Genomic DNA, 22,250 nt, shown 5'->3' with positions numbered 1-22,250 from the left:
CCCATCACCTGTCGCACCACTAATGCCATGCCTATGCCCTGAGTAACATTTTCACCCACCTGATTTTTTGTAACAGATGCTGCAATGTACAGCGTAGTGCTCAGACTCTTTCCTTATCTCATTCATTAGAGATTTAGGGCAAGGGTGAGTAATTTTTCCCTGCACTTCACAGTTTAGGAACCATGGTAGGCAGCCTGGCCCATGACACCCAATCTTGACTTTGCTTCCTTTGGGCCACTTACATCAGTAACCTCTTAAGATTCTGCTCCTTCCTCTATAAAATTATATTTAATTTAGTAAGTTGTTTGGAACAAATGAAGCCAGCTATTTAGAGCATCTAAGATGGTGGGGGCTCACCATCTATTTAGAATAAATATGCCAACCTTCTTGGTTGGTTGTTTGTTTTTTGTTTTTTTTGTACTAGGAATCAAACCTATGACCTCACACTTGCCAGGCAGGCCCTTATATCACTGAACTAAATCCCGGGCCCCTTCTTCTGTATTTTTGTTTCTTGTTTTTACTGGTACTGAGAGTTGAGCCCAGGACCTTCATACTGAATTACATTCCCATCCCTTTATTCTCGTTTTTTATTTAAGATAAGACATCACTAAGTTTCTAAATTGCCTAGGCAGGGTTGAATGTTCAGTTCTCAGAGTGCTGGGGTTACAGACATGCATAAGTACACCCAATTATTTGGAGTTATTTTTGACAGCATAGTCCCTTAAAAAAAAAAAAGGCAGATTGAGTCACTAAAAATCTGTTCTTAGGAAAAACAATTTGAAGATGACCTAAATTTACATACTGTACTTGTTAACCATCCTAAAAATGTTTACTTAATGACACATCATCAAATATATTCTGTTTTATCCTGGCCAAATAAGCTTGGTTTGCTACCTAAAAATCCCTAATAGGACATTTAAATAGTAGCTATATGAGTCAACTTTTTTGCTGTGAGGGTAAAGTATCTGACACAAAAATTTAAAAGAGGAAAGGTTTATTTTGACTCACAGTTTCAGAGGTTTCAGTCCATGGTCAACTGGCATTGATGCAGAAACAGCAGGCAGAAGGGCATGGCAGATGAAAGCTGCTCTACCCCTGGCTGTCAGGAGGCTGGGGGCGGGCGGGTGGGCGTGGAAGGACCAGAGAAAGAGACATAACCCTGTGAAGGCACAGCTCCAGTGACAGACCTCCTCCAGATGGACCCCTAACTCCATCATCTAACAGCACGTTCAGTTTATGAACTAATCAATAGATTAATGAGTACAGTGCTTCCAACACCCAACCATGTTCCAAAAGCCCCACCTCCAAATACTTGAGACATTTGAGAATACTTTTTTATTCAAATCATAGCTTAACAAGTCATAAATTCACTGAATATGCCCATTATGAAATACTTTTTCCATCAAAAATTTGGCATTCAGTATGTGACTTTTGATTTTTACAGATGATTTATAATGCAATTATTCTTTCTAAAATTTAAAATAAGAGCACATTTAGCTAGCATTTCACCAATTCCTCAAGTCACATGTTAGCCTTAATTTACATTTTTAGCAAGTGATTTTTAATTTAACTTAAAATGTAAAATAAAATTCAAATTTTAATTAAGGTTCATTTACAATTAAAATTAAATTGAATTCTCATTAAGTTAAAACTTAAAATTTAATTTTAAAAGCATCTGATATAAACAAAGAATTAGCCAAGAATCCTATCAAAGATGAAATGCTGACATTTTGGTTTCTAACAAAAAACTCAGAAACTGAGAAGTGGCCAGCAATTTGCAGAAAGTTTCAGTATATAAAACTGGACAAGAATTGAGATTTTTCAGAAGGAAAAATGCAAGAGATTAGATGTTTTGTACATTGAATTATCTTGATTTTACTTGTGGTTAATGTTAAATTGTAAAGGAACAATTAAAAGATTTCTTAGAAATATGCAAAATATTGAAATACACATATTAATGTTAGCAAATTGAAACCAAGTTAACAAGAAGACCTCATTCCAACCAAGACTACTGAGACCTTGCTTGGTTGTAGGAAGTTCTACCTACCCCTTGCAAGACGCCCCAAAAGAATGATTATCCGTGTCTCATATCCCTGCCATATTGTCTCTAGAGTTTGAAGAATTTCACAACTACCTCCAGGAAGCAAAAGGATAACCAATGAAAGGACACCAAGCTCCTTTCAGTCATTATTGCCCTGCTCTTAGGCAAGCATTAATAAAAGAATTAATTCACCAAATGACCAACTGGTGAACTAAACTTACTAATTTACAAAAATACTATAAATATTTTTGATGGCATTCAAAGCAATGGATTAAGAACATTTAAGAAAAGTATCCAAATACAGGTACTGCTGACTATACTTCTTTGTATGTTCTCTTTCTTTTTTTTTTTTTGTCTTTTTCTTTTTTATCGGTACCAAGGATTGAACTCACGACTGCCTGCTTGCAAGGCAGGTGCTTATGCAGCTGAGCTAAATCCCCAGCCCCCTCTATTTGTTCTCATCCTGTGACAGAGACCCCACAGAAGCAGGCCTGGCCCACAGATCCCACGGGGAGAAGTGAGCGGCAGACTCTGAAGTCATGGAATCCTGGGTAAGGGATACATACAAGAGAAACCAGAGAGATGTGAACAGAAGAAGCCAGGAAGACAAATAGGTATAAGATAGAAAATCAAGATAAAAATGCTAAAAAAGGTCAGAGAAAGAGGATGGAATCAGAGTTTGCCCAGGCAAATTCCAGAGACCAGATAAACAAGTACTCACCCTAAAGAGAATTTGTTACGAGGGACTGGATTGATTTAAAGGTAGGAGAGTAGAATTAATATGCTGTGTCTGTGACCCAGCAGTGAGATTCCCTGCATTCATTCATTGATCTGCTGGGCAACTCCACTGGGGTTCCGTTTCCCCTTAATGGGTGCCATAGATGTTCATCTAGACAAGGAGAATAGAAAGAAAGATGGGTTTTGAAACCTGGAATCAGAATGGGTTGGGGCTCTCTGAAGTCACTCATTGTCTGTAAGACTTTACAAAATTTACTTAGCTTCTCTGTTGGTAAACACCTGAAATATGGGGATAATTACATCAACTTCATAGTTACTAAAAAAGTGTATAAGATCAGACATGCAAAGTGCTAGAAACAATGGTATCAACCTCCCTTCCTACAAAAACTTTCCCCCACAGGGGGAAACTTTTCTCCCCATTGATACATCTGGCCTTCACGTTTTTTTCAAGAAGTCTGATCATCTCAAAACAAGAAGTGAAACCTTGGAGTTGAATTATACACTGCTGTGCATGATTGGATACTTTTGGTTTGCTATTTATCTGAGTCATTCATTTAGATTTCTCATGACTGACTTTCTTACTTATGCACAGATCAGATTAAAACTTGCTTCACTTACTAGAAAAAAAATTCCCTTCCTTATTTTGACAACTTCATAAAAACTACCTCGTGGTTTACTTCTCATAATTCCTTCTATTTAACTGACCTTTTGAGAAATATGATGAATAGCAATGGCAAATTCTTATCTCTGGTAGGGTATAAAAAGTACCCAGTCAGCTCTTCTCCCCTAAGGCAACTGCCAAGTCCGGAACCTTTGGTAACAGTTTTGTAAACTTAGTAGCTAGTCCTGCAGGAATTTATGATGAATCAATCTCTGAAAAGTCTCTGAAGTTTATTCCTTTGTATCTTATTAGCTTTTTAATTAAGCACTTAATTATGATCTGCAGTCTGTTAGTAGAGTCCCAATGAGAATACTCATCGGTCCTGGGTTCATCAAAGCAGTTATTTCCCAATGTGACATCAGTGTGCCTGTCCCGCCCATGCCCTGAGCAAACTGAATTAAATAATGTGTGCCAAAGACTTGTGGTTAGGAAACTGCTCTCTACAACTTTACACACACAAGTGATTTTCCAATATTTGGTATTTCCAATTCAGTGAGTCCAAAACCTAGTCAGATTCTTAGAAACTTCACTTAGAGAATGAAAGGATCAAAATGTTTGTTCTTTTCAGGGTATGGAGAACTTACAAATGATTACTTTTGAGATTCCATGTGTAAACTCTTAAGAGAGAAGCCCTCACATAGGGCAAAAGGAATAATGTAAGAGAGGAAGGAGAGGAGGAGGAGAGGGAGAGAGCCAGGGAGGTGAGGGAGGATTAGGAGACAGGCAGAGAAAACAAGAAACACGTTGCCAATATTCCCACTCACCCTTCTCTGTCAAAGGCTCCTCTGTCCCAACATTTCATGTTGCTTTTTTGTCCTCTGTGGTACAATGTGGCTCTTTGGCTGTTCAAACTCTTATTTTCTAAAGAAAAGAGAATGTCACCTTATGAGTATCAATCTCTTGAGATTATTTCTATTTTACAGATTTTTAGAATGAATTACCAGTAATGGTAAACATATGCTGCTCTAAATACCATTTCCCCAAGAAAAACTGGAGGTAATTTTTCTTACCTAGTAACACTCATAATAGCCAACTGCTCCAGTAGATTGAGTTCAGAGGTATGAGGGGACAGTAACTTGAACATTTAGAGCCTCATCTTTTCTCTGTTTTTTTTTTTTTTCGATGTGAATTAATGTAAATTCACACTGTAAAAATAACAAAATAATCTTAAAATTTCACACTTCTTATTGAATATTGATTGCACTTTATAAGTATTTAACACCCTTTACCCAATAACCCCCAAAATTTCCTTGTAGGTATCCCAACATAAATGAGTAGCCCTTTTCTAGTAGCCTTGCAGAATACAGAGATATTTTCCAAACTAAGAATATAGAGATGACAAATGATAAGGAATACTCTGTTCTGCCACATTATCTGGTTGTTGCTATGATGAAATTTCCCTCTGCCAACGTACGTATGAGCACCCAGGGGCCACTAGGACAGGAAGAAGAGCACACAGTTTCTGTTCAGGGACAGTGTACCAACGCTCATCCATAAAGTGCTCCCTGATCGGCACAGCCATGGGGTTGCCCCTCTCCTGTCCACTCCATACATATGTTACTTGTCTTCCTTCATGGTTTATTTGCTTCATGGTCAATTTGCTTCGTGGTTTAAGAATCAGACCAGGAAATCTAAAGACCAGGGACTATTTCACTATGTGTTGCCCACAAACTAAAAATATCTCTTGCTATTGCATTCACACTACCAAGAAACTGAATAAAACAAGATCAGACTCTAGATAAGTGAGCATATTTCAATATTGTCCCTTAGGCAGCTCGCTCTGTTTTTAATGTGTGTTATGCTCTCTCTGTTCTATGTGTATCTGTGGGAAGTCCAGGACTAACAGGGTGGCTTTGTGAGTGTTATGCAGGGTCAGCAGAGAGAAAGGGCTGTGCTCCAGGCTTTCGCTGGGAAGCAGAGCTGGGGTGCTGTCAGGATTGGGCTATGTTTGCATCAGGCCATTTCTCAGCCTTGCTATTGGCGTACGGAGCAGCTGTCTGCTGCCATGAAACAAACACGTGCCTTGCTGGGCAGCCAGTACCTGGTGTCAGAAGCCTCTATTCACCATCCAACTTAGTCATCAGGGCACCACTTTTATTCTCCTGCACAGCAAGCAGCTGTGGGCGCATCAGCACATTCCTAGAGGAAACAAATGAGCTTCAAAGACCTTGGTGGGTTTGTTTATACACCTCGAGACCATCCCAAAAACATGCCAGAGCCCTCAGTGTTTACACACAGTCATGGAACAAGGAGAAAGAGAGTAAATTACCTTCACAGAACAGAATAGAAAGCAAAAGAGCCACAGGGTTGCAAAGGCAGTGAAGAAAGCCACAGACATTTTGGAAACTGACGCTTTTTGAAATGGAGAATTTCCAAATACAAAATGTGACTGACGGCAGGAATAATTTCTTCACGAACCCCTGTGTGTGCCTGAGGTGGCCTATTTCCAGGATAAAGCCCGAGGCATACTCAGAAGCCAAAGCTTACCAGAGGATAATTTATTAAGTCTAGCTTCACTGTTCCACTTTCTCCAGAGCTTGAATCAGGAAATTTTGTTTTGTTTTGCCTCATTACCAGACACACGGATGAACACTTGTTATGGGAGGCAGCTGAGTCTTCCTTTATCCCAAACCAACAGAGACTGAACCAGGTGCAGATAGCAGCTAAGTAGAGACTAGGTCATCCCTCAGCACTGAGTATACTGCATCAAATAACCTGGAGGAGGCCAAGCAGGGTCCAAAGAAAAAGTAATTATTTTATAATAAAATGACGATACCTAAAAAGAGTTTCTCCAACAGAGTTGTCCCTCGGTCTCCTCAAAGGACTGGTTTCAGTTTCACTCCACCTCTGAAATGTCAAAATCGTCAAATGCTCAGGTTTCTTAAATAAAATGGTATAGCATTTGCATGTGATCCTTGCGTACCCTCCTGTGCATATTAAATAATCTCTCTGCTGTTTATAAAACCTAATGCAATATAGATGTGATATAAATAGTTGTTTTACTATATTACTTAGTAATGACAAAATAACATCAGTACGTTTAGTACACACACAACTTTTTTCAAATCTGCTTAGTACATGGCTGGTTGTAGCTACTAATGCGGAACACATAATACAAAGGGTTGCCCATATAATACTGGCTTTTCCCCAAGTCCTAAACATTCTAACCTTCTCTAACCAGCTCTCAGGGAAAAACTCCTGGCACTTTCAGAGCCCTCTGCCCACTTGTGAGCAGAAGAGTCCTTCAGTCCCACCTATCTGTTCAAGCATCAGAGGATCAGGGGAGCAGGTACAGTCTTGTGCAGGCCGGAAACTCAGCAGATGACGTGGTTCACCTCTCTGGGTTCCTTCCTCCAACTTTTCCCCCACTTCCTCCCTATCTCCTCTACTCTTCTCTAATGCCTTCCCTAGAAGATATACAGAGCAGTCAAGTACAATATAGTTGTTATATTCAACAAATATTTCAGATAATTTCTAGTTACTCGTTTTACAAGATACATATTTGGAAACAAAGAACCAAGAGACAAATTCCTGGTTAATCTCAGGTTGTTGAAACTGTTTCTGATGCTGTATTCTGTAGCATGACCCCAGGATTTTAGAATCGGCCCAAGTTTGATTCTAGTCTCTCTTAGTGAGTGACTTTCAAAAATCATAGAAATCACAACCTTAGCTGTTTCATATGTAAAGCAGGAATAGTTTGAGAAGTAAATATTAAGATCTTATCTTTCTGGTGTCTTCAATCAGTTGAGGGATCTTCTTGCTGTATTCAGATAGAAATCATGAATTGGCGAAGCGTGGCTTGCTTGCTATCAGCAGCTTCAGGCTTTAAGAGGCAGCAGCTCTCAGTCCTCAGTGTTACAGCTCTGAGCTCTGAGTGCCATGCCTCTTAGCTCTTCGTGTTCCAGGCTGAGTGTTATAGGTCTTGGAGGCTATCAATCAACCTTTTGGGATTCCCAGCACCCAGGACCGTCAGTCCCCTGAGGAATTTCCTGGAGCTCTTCTCATAGTTTCCACTGTCCCCCCGGGGCTCCCCGTGGTTTGCTTCTGACATTTTTGCTGCTGCACCAGTCTCTGGAGCTCTTCAGGGCTTCCTGTTTCTACAAAAAAATAACTGGGCTGAAATCACCCCAGTAGCCCCTTTCAAGGAAATCTCCAGCCCACTTAGGGCTTGGAAACTTGGGGGACATTTGGTCCATTGAGCATGGTTTTCCAGCCACTCCTCAAAGACACAGCAGCAGGACCTGAAGCTGCCTAGAGTAAGAGAAGGGCACTGAAGCTGTCAGCCAGCTCACGGGTCCTGTCAGAGCTGCAAGCGCTACCAAGTCCCATAGGGTGGCCACCAAAATCAGGTGACTTTGAGGAAGGGTCACCCAGACCACCCTTCAGCAGACTAGGGAGAGACATGAAACTATCAGTCAGGTCCCACCCCCACCTGCTGTCAAAGGGTCAAGGGAAGGGCTTCATTCTTTTTTCTGTTTCATCAACTCATGTTTGTTTAATAAATGCTAGCTATCATTGAATTCCAAACCTATAACATCTCCCCACCAGCAATATCATACTTAAACATTAAAACATTATCGATGATAGCAAATTCTTTAAAAAGTTTTGGAAACTAAGATTGAAATGGAAGACATGAAAACTCTCAATAAAATTAAGGTATTGAATACCACATGGTATTACCAATATTTTCTCAGGGCAGGATTTCTACTTTTCAGTCCACACAAAACCAGAAGCTGAGCAGAATTAATACTATGTTCTGTGGGTCAGGCTCACAGAACATCAAATCTGCAGCCTCGACATTGTAGGAAAAATCATTGACCTTCTTACAAACCGTGATGTTCCTATATATGAAACCTAGTTAACATATCTTTGGTGCCAGAAAAAGATTCTACAAAATATTACTCTTGACTAATAAGCATTTTCTCCATTAAACTATGTACTCCAAAAATGTACATTTCAACCTTAACCTTCAGTACTTCACAATATGGCTTTATTTTGAATTAGGATCTTGACACAAGCAATCAAATTAGAAGGAAATTAGCAGAATCAGGCCCTAATCCAATGTGACTTGTACAATTGCACGAAGGGGAATCTGCTCCTTTATGAAAAGGGGAATCCAAATCCCCACTTGGATGTAAAGGTAGATACACACAAAGACAAAGTTGTGTGAGGGTGAGGACAGAGGCTGGAGTGATGCATCCACAAGCTAAGGGACACCAGGAAGCTACCAGAAGCTGGGAGAGGGGCCTGGAATGCCCAAGAACTCCCCGGAACTGCCTCCCACTCCTCTGAATCCTACCCTGCTCGTAGCCTGATCTCAGACTTCTTAACATCCAGAATTTTGAGAAATAAATACTGTACCAGTTAAGCCAACCAGTTTATGGCCCTTTGCGATGGACGTTTTAGCAAACTGATATATGCTTAAAATGCCACTTATTTTCCTAAACTATTTCAGCTGCTTCACTGGCAGCCCTGGACTTCTCTTGTTGATGCTTCATTACTAGCTAGCTTGTTTCTCCCGGATGCCCATTAGCTTTTTCTTCTGGCTGTTTTGTTTGTTTCAGCCTTTTGACACTTCGGAATGATTGATATGAGCTCTTATTTTGTACTTTATTGGTTAAAGCTGAAAGTTAATTTAGACTAGAGAGCAAGAGTGGATCCCAGTTTACAGTAGCACAGCTCCCTGCTTCCTGAAGGGCTGCGGAGACACTAGGAACCGCTCAATGTTTCAAGCTTGAACATCCGCAAGGGCTGGAGTCCGTTACAATCAGTGTCTCTCCCACACTAACCGTGAGACTTTCACCACAGTAATCGCAGCTGCTGACATAAGTCATCCACTTGTTTTTTTCCTCCAGTAAGGGTATTATAGAAGAGGACTGCCAGGTTTTTGGTTCTCCAGCATCCAACAGCTCACTCAGATTAGTGTTCAAATTCCCCTTTGGGAGAAGTCCCTAGTTCACATATGTCTCTGGGGAAATTTCTGACTATCTTTGCCCAGAAATGAAAAGACTCATATCTTTCTGGCCTAGTTGTATAGTCAAGGAGTGGACAAGAAATTAACTCGGTCCATCAGGCCCCCTTCCAGGACATTGAACTCTGAGCAAGAAAATGAATCTTTTTGGATTTTGGAGTCATTCTAAAGACCTGGCCTATCTGTATCACCAACCTTCTGAAGCTGCCTACATCTGAGCTGCCTGGTAACCACTGCTCTTCCCAAACAGATTCCCAACCCCTGATATGTTTCTAATAAATCTTATTTTATTTTCTTTTTCTGACTTTTCTCCTCCCTTCCTTCTTTTCTTCTACTTTCTCTTCTCATTGTTTTTCTTTTCTGTCTCTCACTTGCCTAATGATAACCAGAATTGATTTTTGTGGTTTGCAACTAAGAAGCCTGACACCTTCAAGGACTACTACATAGGGAATGCCATACTAGAGTTCAGCTTCACCTCATATGATATTTGGAAAAGCTTAGCCCCTTCAAGCTGTCTGCTCACGTAGAATGTGAAACTTGTATCTGCTCTTGAAAGAAAAAACTGACTATTTAAATTTAACAAAGCTTATTTGAACAAGAAAAAAAGATTCTAGAATCAGACAGCATTCCAGAGACCAAAGATGTTTCAAAATTCAGCATCTCATTCACCTTGTTACATGTGCAAGTTGTATTTGTAGCCAAGTAAAAGAAAGTGAGCTACAGAAACATCTTGATTGACTGCAGTCAGTATCTGCCTTACACGGTCACATTTGGACAGATTTCAACCTCTGATTGGCTAGAGGTCCAGCTACTATGATTGGCTGAGACTTGGTTGACTGGTTTCAAATATGTGCACTTATATTAGGTTACAATTTATACATCAAACTAGGTTACAATTCATAGTATAGAGGCTAAATTGGGATTCAAACTTGATGACCCAAATACAGAGACAAGTTCAGGCCAAAATTATTGTTAAAAACTGCGTTTTTTATTTATAAGATTTGTAAAAGCATTGAAAAGCTCTTTGTTACTGTTAAGTATGATGCAGATGCAATGGCATAATAATAATGGTGCAAAGATAGGGATGATACTTCAGAAGAGTCACACAAGAAAACCAAAGAAAATAAATATAAAAGTGAAATGAAAAAGAATATTTAATTTACTTTGAAAGTTATGTAATATATTTCTTCCTATTATAATAAAATATTGGAAAATCATATTTCAGTGCACAAAGAGAATCATTCCTCAAGGGATCCATTAAAGGATGTATTCAGCCCTTTGTAAATAACACCTAATGAACTCCTTGTTTTGTGTCTTTCATTTCAGATTTTCTTAAGCAGAATAATACCTGTATGTGTTACAATTAAATTCAGGAGCCTGCTTACATCAGATTGTATGATAATAGCCCCAAAAGCAATGCCTGTATGATCTTTTTATTCAGACTTTAAACGTTTGTGTTTTTAAATAAACATTTTTGTTGAATTACACTCTCATAAAATTTCATTTTATAGAACTACCACAAAGAGGGCACACAGATAAAACAACTAGATCAGGAAACTGAACATTTCCTGGAACCCCAGAAAACATGTCTTTCCCAATTCTTATCCTTTCCATCTCACAAAACATAAGAACTGCCCAGAATTTAATTTCACCAAATAATTTCTCCTATTTTTTTATGTTTTGTAAATGGAGTTAAAAACAGCACATCTTTTTGTATGTGGTTGTGTGTGTGTGTGTGTGTGTGTGTGTGTGTGTGTGTGTGACATTCACCCAGGCTGTTGAATGCAGGAGTGTTTCCTTCATTACTACGTTATTCCATTGCATAAATGCACCACCATTTGCTTATTCATTTGCTTCTTTACAGAAGCTTGAAATATTTCCAATTCATGGCTCTTACGAATGATAATTTTCTTGAAAATTCTTGAATATCTTTTGGCAAACATATCCATTTCTGTTGGATAGTTGCCTAGGAATGCAACTGTTATAGAATGTGACTATGAAAAACAATTTTTTTCAAAGAGATTGTGAATCATTAGCGATACACTGAGTCCTTGTCAACACTTAGAATTATCAGTTATTTAAAATTCTCACTTTTGTGGGACTGTTAGCTTCTTATGTTTTAATTTGCATTCCTTTAATTCTAGACATGTGCACACAAAAAAGAAAATCACATTATTTTCCATTATTTTACACTCAAATATCTAAAGGGACAAACTGCATCCTAAAAAAATCTCAAAAATATATAAGATCCCTCTCAAACACATATATCTGAATCTTTATAATTGTAAGAGACCATGAGTACAACTAAGGAGTTCTTCCTAAATAGAATTCTATAGTTAGAAGACAAGCCATAAAACAATCTCATTTAGGTATTAAATGTTCCCCTAAATCCCATGTGTTCAATGTGTGTTCCCCAGGGTTAATACTTTTGGGAATGAGTGGAACCTTAGGAGAAAAGGCCTAGTAAAGGGTCTTTAGGTCACTGGGACCAGACTCTTGGAAGGACTTTGTGATCTCAGATCCTTTCTCACTCTGTTTTGCTATGTACCCCCTCAAGATGTGCTCTGTCATCATAAGCCTAAAGCGATGAGGCCCACTGATCGTGAACTGGAACTTCCAAAACTGTGAACCAATACAAACATTTTTCTTTATAAATTGATCATCTAGAGTATTTTGTTATAATAATGGAAAGCTTCTTATGGCATAAGTAATAAAATATGCTGATTTGAAGCTTACATATATTATTAAAATTTGGGGTTGTTGGTTTCAGGACCATATGATGTCAACAAAAAATAATGACTTGTGTAAGCTTGAAGGAAGAAAAAGAAAATGTTTAATTTTTCCTATTTAAAAAAAGTAAATGATTGCTCTTCCTTGCATTTTTAGAAAACATCGTTTTTCTGCCTCTTTGAAATGCATGTAGTTTTAAAAGCTAAATAAGACTCCTGCCAATTTTATTACCCAGAAAGGCTTCCTCAAATACTTGGAAACCAACTCTAAAGAGTGAAGACAGCTCGTCTCTCTCAGAATGTGTGAGGGTATGAGCTCAACCTCAGCGAGAGCTCATTTCCAAGTTCCAACCCTACCTCCCGTCATGAAGATATGACAAACTTGTTTTTCCTTTGGCTACAGGAAATGAACAAACATAGCTGTCTACCCCAACCTCCAGGTGAGCTTAGAATCAACTGTGCGTGATAAATGGTGCTATCGAGTCCTCTTACTTGCCCATGAGTTATTTGCCTTGGAAACAGGTATGCAACAGGCTGAATCTGCTTGATTGTACGGAAGGGTGAGATTCTTCCTACCTCTGCAATCTCTTTAGCAGAATGTTTACAATGCACACTGCTTATGTTTTTTGTGCTTATGCAATAATAAAATTGTTTTATTTCTCTTCTACCTTTCAGAGTTGGCAGGAAATTTTGTTTGTAATTAATTACATTCTCCCAATGCATGCACCTCTTCTCTATCTGTATTTTTTTTCACTAATTTAGTCTTGAATGAGTGTAACTAACAGGAAAAACCTAAAACACGCTCAGAGGCCTAATTTTTGACCATCTTATGTGAGTTTCCCAATCTCTAAAATATGTTACACACAAAAGCATAAAGTTTTAAACTACTAGACAAGTACAAAATAAGACATTATCAAATTATAAAAAATAAGACATCTGCTAAATGAAATTCCATATCTGCTTTAAATCCTGGAGCAACTTCAGTGTCTGAATTTTTCTAACCACTAAGCTATGGCCTAATGCCTGTCTTAGTTCATGCCTAAGCCAGCTGTTAATGATAATTAACTACCAATTGATTATTTACCATATAAAAGGTCCCAGGGCAGTTACTTTATTTTTAGTCCTTAAAATCTTGCAAGTTGGATAGAATTATTTGTATTTTATTCATGAAGAAATTGAGTTTTGAACAGATTACACGTCCTGCCCCAAACCCTATACCTAAGAAATAGAAGTTTCGAGATTTAAATTTAGATGTTCCAATCCATTTATGTTTCATGATTTTGTCTTTTTACCTCTGCAGCTCTAGGAAAACTCCCTTACCAGACAAACACACAGAGCATCATTACTATAACTAGAGTTAGGAAAGTGGTTTCAAGATCAGGAAAGGGCTACTGCTCTTGATGTGGCCTAATTTGGGATCTGTTTGATAAGCACCACAAACCAGCACCCACTTTGTCCCCAGCCCATAGCTGACCAGCTCCAGGGAAGAACAATATTGAAAAGCAACTCGGCATCCATCAAAACCTGGCTCTGCCTTTTCCTAGTCCAATGACATTGAATACGTTACTAAGCTTTTCTATGACTCAACTTCCAAATCTATAAAGCAGAGATAAAAGTAGAGTCAGCCTCACAGGTCTGTGAGGATTAAATGAGTTAACATATGCAAAGCAACAGCCCCATGAACTGCTCTACAGCAGTGAGCACTCTGGATGATTTGAAGATGGTCCAGCTCAACATCTTTGCAGAGCAGTCCATTCTCACCTGGGACAGCCCTTGACGTCTAGAAATTATTTCTTAAGTGGAGCAGCAGTTCACTTCCCTAGGACCTCTGGGCTGGAGGAAGTGATAAGCAATCAGACTCTTATCTAAGGGTAACCATGCTGTATTCTCCAACTCCTCTTCTTCCAGGCTAATATTTCACAGCCCCTTTCATTGATTAATGTAGTTGCCATATCTCTTATTTCTTGTTTACTCTTTAAACACTTTCTAGCTTTCTCTATCTCTACAAAGAACATGGTGCTCAGGAGTGAATACAGTACTCTCATCTGGTAAGCCTACGCAGAGACTTGAGAGCTAAGTACAGTTTAATTTAGCCTAGCACTGGGTTACCACTATCCAGCATCATTACACTGTTCGTCACTGAAATCTGGTCTTCCAACCCAACCTTTCCCACATACATAACTCATTTGTCTATGAACTACTATCTAACCAATTCTCTTCAGTTCTACCTTGGGAAACATACGTAAAGAAAAATATTGACATTTACATTTTAATTCATTGTATTCCACAGCAGTTTGTGTCATCATTACAGTTTGTCAAGAACTTTTCAATCTTGCTTTCATCACTTAATATATAAGTAAGTCTTCTTAAGATAACACTTAAGTGTAATACTTAAAGAAAACAGAAATTAATGTCTATCTTATGTAAGTAAAGACCAGCGATAACACTTCAGCACTGGAATGACAACTCTATGATCTGTAGGGACTCGGATCCTTTCAATCAGGACCTTCATCCTAAAGACCGCTTCCCTTTGTAATCTAAGATGAAGGCTAGCAAGATATCACATCCGTATTTCAACCATCAGAAAGCCAGAAAGAGAGAAGAAAGCTGTCTCCAAGCCATTTAGAGTAACACCCCAAAAGTTTCATTTCTGTAAAATTTGTTGATCTATACAGCATCAGTTAGAATTGCCACACTGAGGTGCAAGGGAGGCTAAAACTTTTGGCTTCTATTTTGGACAGCTGTGTGTTGGGTTAAAGAAAATAATTCCATTATTAAGTAGATCAAAAAAGGGATAAGCAACAACTATTGGTCAGTGCCACGCACATCCCACCACATTTGTGTTTTTGGCAAAATTGAGAACACTTTTTATGACTTCAGTCACATCATCAATAAAAAAATTTTAAGAAAACCTAGGCATGGCACATTCAAGAAGCAAAGTTCCTCTATCCAACATTGAAAAATGCTTTAATTATATTTTTCATTCAACAAAAATTCCCAAACTATAGGAAGGTTGAGAATGGGGAGTGAGACAAGGTTGGAAATGTCAAAGGTTGCATCGTATCTTCCACAGCTGATCAGACAAAAGACAAGAGAGATTGTGGCCTCTAGTGTAGGCATGCTCTTCCTTTCTCCCTTCCTTCTTTCCTTCCTTCTTCCTCCATTTTTCCTTCTTTCCTTTCCTTCTTTTTGTTTCTATTTTTCAGTACAGAGGATCAAACACTGGGCCTCCTGCACTCTGGGTAAGTGATCTCCATTGAGATATGTCCCATCCCTTTTACTTATATTTTGAGACAGTCCTCACTAAGCGATCCAGGCTGGCCTTGAATTTATGATTATCCTGCTTTAGCCTCCTACATAGCTGGATTATAAGTGTGTGCCACCGGGCCAGGAAGACCTTTACTTTTATTGTCATTCTTTTCTTTTATCCTTTAGCCTGTAGGTCTTGCCTGGTTTCTTTCTTCTAGATTAGAGTAAATAAATCCAAACACTTTGTAGTTTTTTATATCCACATTTTCAGTTGTATTTTAGATTTATGATGCTTTATAAGGCAAGAATAGTCTCAGGGCATGTGTAGAGATCAAATTGAATAAAATATCATATATTTTTCATAAGGTTTAGTAGAACAATTCATCTCAAACTTTAGTATGCCCACAAACCACCTGAAGGAACTTGCTAAAAATGCAGATTCTGATTTAGTAGCTCTGGAGGAGAATAAAATGAAGGAAATAAAAGCAAAAAATAAAATGTATGCTAGGAAATGTCGCAAAGTAAATAACATCAGTTTGTCTGTATAGCAAGGAATCTAAATATGAAACAAAGCAGGCATATCCCTAAGTGAAGGGTAGGAGGTTAGAAATGAGTTACAGGTCTTGATTTAATAGTGAAAACATTGCACCAAGAGCCACAGACCTGGCTCTTAATAGGACATCACCACCAGAAAGCCCTTCTTGGAGAGGTAGGGCACAGGACAGGGTCCCCAACAGTCCCTCCCAAAGAGCAGATGGAGACCTCAATTCACCCAACCACAAAGTAATTAGAAGGTTCATGCAACTTGTGTCACAGAGAAACATTTCAGGACACATCAATGAGAGGCTAAGCAGATTAGCTAAGGAGAAGAAAGAGGCACAGATAGATTTATTAGACAGAGTTAAAGAAGTACACACTTAGAAAATAGAGTGTGGGCCCTCAAGACAGAGGTAAGTTAAAACCTGAGGCTGTGAGTGTGGGTGTGGTACTGTGCGGGTCCACTAGAGAGATCACACAGGATGTGCATTCCTAGTGCCTGTCAGGTTACTTGTCAGAGGGCCTAGTTAGACTGCAAACCATTTTCATGTGTTTGAAGTAGAAATACAGTAGCGAATTAACAGTACTTCTTCCTTGCCAGGTAATGGTCTGTGGAATCTGTAAATCTACAGGATCAGAGGAAAACCTAAGGCCCAAATTACAGGCTTATTGTATCTTTAAGACACTTAGCAATTTCTGGTATGAATCTCCTGCAAGGGAAGACTTGGGTACTTTCTGTCCTGAACCTGCATCTTTTATAAAAGTACAGTTTGAAAACAACAATTTTCCCTGTGTCCTTTCTGTCTTTATTTTTTCCATCGCACTTTAAGACACAAGCAATCTTCAAATATGTAAAATCACCTTTAAGTAACAATAGCATTTAACTTTCAGTCTCATAAAATCACTACAAATAAGAAATAAACCAATCTGTTTAACGTTTTCTCGTGTTTCCATAATACATACCCTAGATTAAGCCCCTGACACAAAAGAAATGTATTTTGTCACAATTCTGCAAGCTAGAAACCAGGGATCCAAGTGTAAGCAGGACAGGCTGCCTTCTGGGTGGCTGTCCTCTGCCTCTTTACATGTTCTCCCTCTGGGTGTTGTCTGTGTCCTAATCTCTTCTAGTGACGCATTCATACTGGAGAACTCAACAGACTCCCTTAATTTTCACTTTAAAGACTTTATGTTCAAATAGAGTTAGATATTGCGGCACTGGATGCTGGACTTGAACATAGTATAGTGTATGCACTGGGTCACAATTCAGCTCACAAGCACTTTGAGAAATTCAGCGGCGTGGGAAGTAACCTGAATGTAGTGCTATGTCGTTAAAAGAACAGACTTTGGAGTAAAAAAAAAAAAAAAAATGCTAAATGCAGAGCACTCTCGCCTGCTTCCGTTTTGCTATCTTGGAGATCTTACACACGTTATGTATGGCCACAGATTTTTGACATGTCTTCCCACAATAAGCTCTCTGGACAGTTCTGAGGCAGGCTTTGACTAACACGCTGCAGAGGAGGTGTACAGTGACTTCTTGTGAGTCTCAGGCTCAGGAAGCCATGTGGCTTCCACACTTGCCCTCCCTGGAATGCTGCAGCCAAGAGACGGAGCTCAGGCTGACCTGCTGGAGAACATGAGCTTGTGGAGCAGAGATAAGCCATCCTAGGCCAACCCAGCCTTGGAGTGAGGCCACAGGAGCGGCCCCCAAACAAGGTCAGCAGAACTGTCCAGATGAGCTTAGATGCAACTGCTGACCCACAGAATTTAGAGCATAGTTTTCCTCCCTTATCCATTCTGGATATGTTTCACAGCATGCCTGAAACCATAGATCTGTTATAGTGAGCCATGCATATACTGTTTTTTCCTACACACACACACACACAAATTTGATACCTTTACATTTTAAACAGCACTTCTGCACAGTGGCATAAACCTCTGCAGTTTGAGGTGCAGTGTAGCAAAACTAGTACAAATTTTGCTTTCATCACAATTTTACAAGTAGGTTTATATTTACTATAAATCTTAGCAACTTCAGTGCATATATATATATATATATATATATATTCTATTTTTGCCTTATTAAGAACTTTCACCTTTTCACATAAAGAAAGCCCACTTTATACACTTTTTGGGAAGGAGTGTATCTGAGTTTCATCAGCAGTTGTCCTATGGGGCCATTATTAAGTAAATTAAAGACTACTGGAACACAACCTCTGTGATAAAACAACAGTACATCTGATAACCAAGACAGCTACTACGAGACTCCTGGGAGGTTGGCTGGTGTACTCAGTGTGGATAAGCTGGGCACAGCAATGATTCACAATCTGGACGGTATAGAGCAGAACAACTTGAAATTTTATGCTATTCAGGATGGCACACACTTTAAAACTTAGGAGTTGTTTCTTTCTGGAGTTTTCCCTTTAGCATTTTCAGACCACAGTTGACTGAGGGTAACTGAAACCATGGGAAATGAGATAGCAGAGGGGGAGAGGTATGCCACTGAAAATAAGACAATGGTTCCCTCAGTTCATAACTGATAAGACAGTGTAATTTGAGGACTGTAAACTAACTGTAGCACACATCACCCAGGACCTGACTTACACTGTGTGCTCAGTAAAGGTTAGATGTAGTATTAGTTTTAGTCAGTTACACAATTTAGAATTTGTTGAAAGTTGACATTAGATGCATTTTATAAGAACAACATACAGATGTTGCACTTAAAAACAGGAGTTACAAATAAGTTTACATGAAAATGTTAGTTTACCTAAAGATAAATAATTTTTTTCTTCAAAAAATGAATTAAATGGTGCAAACCTTGTTTGTGAATAATGCATTGGAGTTAAAACATGTATAGTATTATTCTCCAAAATATTCTTCAGTGACTTTTTCTGCCTTATGCATAAATTCTCCTTCTGTATCACCAGAAAAATTCTCCTCCTAAATCCCACCAAAGTTTCCACTAAAGAAATTTGTCTGGCTATTTGCTTAACTAAAACACCAGAGCGTGTTATCTCCTTCCCCTTACTACTGATCAGACACTAGAGATTCTATGTTAATGGTACCAAGACCCTGGTTTCATGATGAAAGAGCTGAAAAGACAGTTTGTGGTACAACCTGACTTGATAAACTTACTTATCTGAGTTTCTTTCACACGAACACTGTAATATACGTATATAAGATATTTTCAAATATGCTTATTTGCTTGCTAGTTATTTTGACCTTAACTTCATTTTATATGTGAGAAAAATGATGTTCAAAGAAATCAAATACTTTTGAAGTAATGTCACAGAAAGTGTAAAGTATAATTCTCTAGGAACAAGTGATATAAATCGAGGATTCTTTTCACTGTTCCTAGTAAATTATGATGGAACGAAAAGAAAATATAGTCACTTAACCAGACTCAATGGGATAATGTACTCTGTGGGAAAAATTATAACCCTGCAGATGAACGAATGTCTAGATGTTACAATGAATTATGAATCTCCAAAAGGTCACAGAACATAAATATACTGAATACATGTGGTATTAAGTTTCTTGGGGGGATGGTAATGAGGAAGAAAATTTCTAAAATTACTATCAAGAAGGGTAAAAACTGAAAAGATGAAAAGACAGTAGGAAAACACTGACTTAATTGTTTGCATTTCTACCTTTTTTTAAATAATGAAAATCTGTATACTGATGCCCTAATCCCATGAAGACATAGTTCTTTGAAGAATTTCCACTTTTGACTATGAATTAGCCAGGTTTCATCATGGGACACAACACCAACACCCATAATTTAAAGGAAGAGAAGCTTAACTTAGCTCACATTGTAATTCAGGACATGGTCTATGGGTTCTAAAGCAAAAAATATGATTCTTGGTGGAAGAGCAAGCTGCTCATGACAGAGAAGCAGAGCTGGGGAACGGAACGGTACCAGAAAGCAAGGGGCAGGGACCATATGGAGTGCCCAAGTCACGCTGCCATGACCCCCCAGACACTCCCAGCTAGGTGCTTTACTAGTCCCCTGAGTGTTCCTTAAACCAATCAAGTGGACACAACTAAGATTAAGCCTCACAGAGCACATTAAGGAAACATAAATTTAAAAATGTGAGGGACAAATGACATGAGAGCATACAAAGGTTTCTGCTTTCACGCTGTTTCACTTTCTGTGGCTTCACTTCCTTGTGGTTAATCACACTCTGAAAATACTAAGTAGAAAACTTCAGAAATAGACAATTCATCAGTTTTAAATGGTGGGTCATTCTGCACTCCCTCCCACTGGAGATGTGTCTCGTCACCTTGTCCCACACATCCAGGCTGCAAAGACCACTCGCCCAGAAGTGAGTGAGCGTCCTCTTAGCTGTAACTCTGACTGTCTCAGTGTTGCGGTGCTTGAATGTAAGGTTCAGTACACAGCAGTTTCAGACGTCTATTAGGGATCTTAGAATGAATCCTCCAGAGTTGACAAAAGACTGCTGTATTTTCCCCATATGCAACTGAGGAAGCTCTCAGTTACAGAGAGCTTGAGAGGAAGCTCTCAAGGATACAAAGATGAAAGCTGAGTGAGGTGCCAGAAAAGACCACTCTTTCATAGATTCTGGATATTTTAATCTCCTTTCTTATATTGAACCAAATATTTTGCTGTCTCCATTTCTTTGTTTCCTTCATATCCTTGTAGACAATCCTCATGTTTCATTAAAATACAAGATAATAAAAAAATCGCTGATTTGAAACTCCCAGAAAAGGTGAACAGATTCGTTTAGATCCACGCAGCGTGTAAATCAATGCTCACATCTTTTTCTCCCTTAGTAAAAATAGCATTTTCCCCTTCACTCAGGAGTCTGGATGAATCTCAGAAGTCTTCATGCCTTCAATAAGGCATGAAGAAAGTCCCACATCTGTCAGGTTAGGAACATGGAGCAATAGTTGATACAGATCCCAGCAGCCGTGGGAAGACCTTTCAGAGCAGATGACATTAGAATGGAACATCGCATTGTTCTCCAGGGCTCGAAAGTTACGGCTTGGGGACATACTGCTTCCAGGCTTCTCCAGAACTTATTGTGCTGATGGTTGTACTCAAACATTCAAATGCTTAACCTTAAAAAATTAAAGAGAGGAGGGAAGGGGAGTCAAGGGATCGAAAATGTCAGGATACACTATGTGGATAGACTCATTCCCCAAAATAAATGCAATTATGATGTAGTGCAAACATGCAGATAAAAAATCAAACATTAATCATCATTGAGATATTCAAAATTTTGAATTACTGGTAACATTGTGGGTAGCTCAGGACCCTGGAGCACCTACAGAGTCACTGTCTTCCTTACAGCATGTTCAGGAAAAAGCAATCTAGAGAAAAGTATCTGACACTATGAATTTCTGTGCCAAGCAAATCTGAGTTACATTTACCAGACAAAACTGTAGCTCCTCCTCTGTTGATCAATTTACACAATTAGTGAAATAAAATTCAGGTTTCTTCTAAGATATCAAGAGGAGAAATAATGTATTTTCTCATGGAAAAAAATTTGCTGCCAGGTTGATGACTTTGTTTTTAATCCAAAATCAAGACAGAAAAGTTTGCTATTTTCAGGAAATATTTTATTGGCATTCTCCATTTTACTGAGGATGGCTTCACACAGAAGGATCTAGGTTTTATTCAGGGATTTCCATTCCAGCCTGCCCTGCCCTGGACTTGGCTTTATCTGCCAAGGTTATTGTTACAGATACAATTGTCACAGGCCAGCATGGATCCTCGCTTTTAGTGATAGTAAAAATTAAAACTAAATAAAACTGTTAGCAAAAAGTCTTCAGTGGAAATAAAGAGAAAATGATAAGAACTTTGACAAGGATCAGGCATCCCTTAACAAGGCAGAATAACAAAAAACAAGAGAGGACTCCAGTTTAAACAGTGGGAGAAGGCAGTTATATAAAAAGGTCAGACTGGCCCCCTACAAAAGCCGAAGGCCAACCTCTAAAGATGAGCTGTACTGGATCACCCTCTGGTAGATGATGATCTCATTCCTGGTTTTTCTCTCTCTGCAGGAATCCTTAATCCATGAAATGATTATCTTGTGAGACCACGCTTTTCCTGGAATCCAGATGGCTATGGGTGTGGGACAATGGCTAGAGGATTCCAAGCATTGCTCCAGGAAGGGCATCTGGAACTGGACATTGTAAAGTCCGGTAATTGTGTGTCCCTCTAACTCCTGAAACTTACTGTAGGTACTCCTGGTGTCCTCAGTCTTGAGGTAGGCAAGAAGTCAGGCACACTTAGGGCTAATCAATTTTGTCCTCTTGATTTTTCTTGAATGAGAAGCATACTATTTCCAAAGTTTTCAGGTA

At 38.8% G+C, this 22,250-nt stretch overlaps 1 long non-coding RNA gene across 4 annotated transcripts in view; it reads right to left on the bottom strand.

The window, feature by feature from the left end:
* The window catches only part of LOC106025857 (uncharacterized), a 100,300-nt gene that overhangs the window by 66,180 nt on the left and 11,870 nt on the right, over positions 1-22,250 (bottom strand). The window contains exons 2-8 of one of the 4 annotated variants that reach the window (XR_010050202.1): positions 6,695-7,537; positions 6,217-6,287; positions 5,482-5,579; positions 4,451-4,585; positions 4,205-4,301; positions 2,763-2,930; positions 1,009-1,110 (exon numbers count right to left, since the gene is read on the bottom strand). This is a non-coding gene — a long non-coding RNA (uncharacterized LOC106025857). Of the gene's footprint in view, positions 1-1,008; positions 1,160-2,762; positions 2,931-4,204; positions 4,302-4,450; positions 4,586-5,481; positions 5,580-5,927; positions 6,187-6,216; positions 7,538-22,250 lie in introns of those variants that run through there. The other 3 variants (XR_010050204.1, XR_001199436.3, XR_010050203.1) reach the window with 3 other exon arrangements.

Source organism: Cavia porcellus, unplaced genomic scaffold, assembly GCF_034190915.1.
Source record: "Cavia porcellus strain 051 isolate PalLab524CR breed Dunkin Hartley unplaced genomic scaffold, mCavPor4.1 scaffold_10, whole genome shotgun sequence".
NCBI classification, from domain to species: domain Eukaryota; kingdom Metazoa; phylum Chordata; class Mammalia; order Rodentia; family Caviidae; genus Cavia; species Cavia porcellus.
Note: the sequence above shows the minus strand (reverse complement) of the source record. Positions and strands in the feature narration are given on the sequence as shown.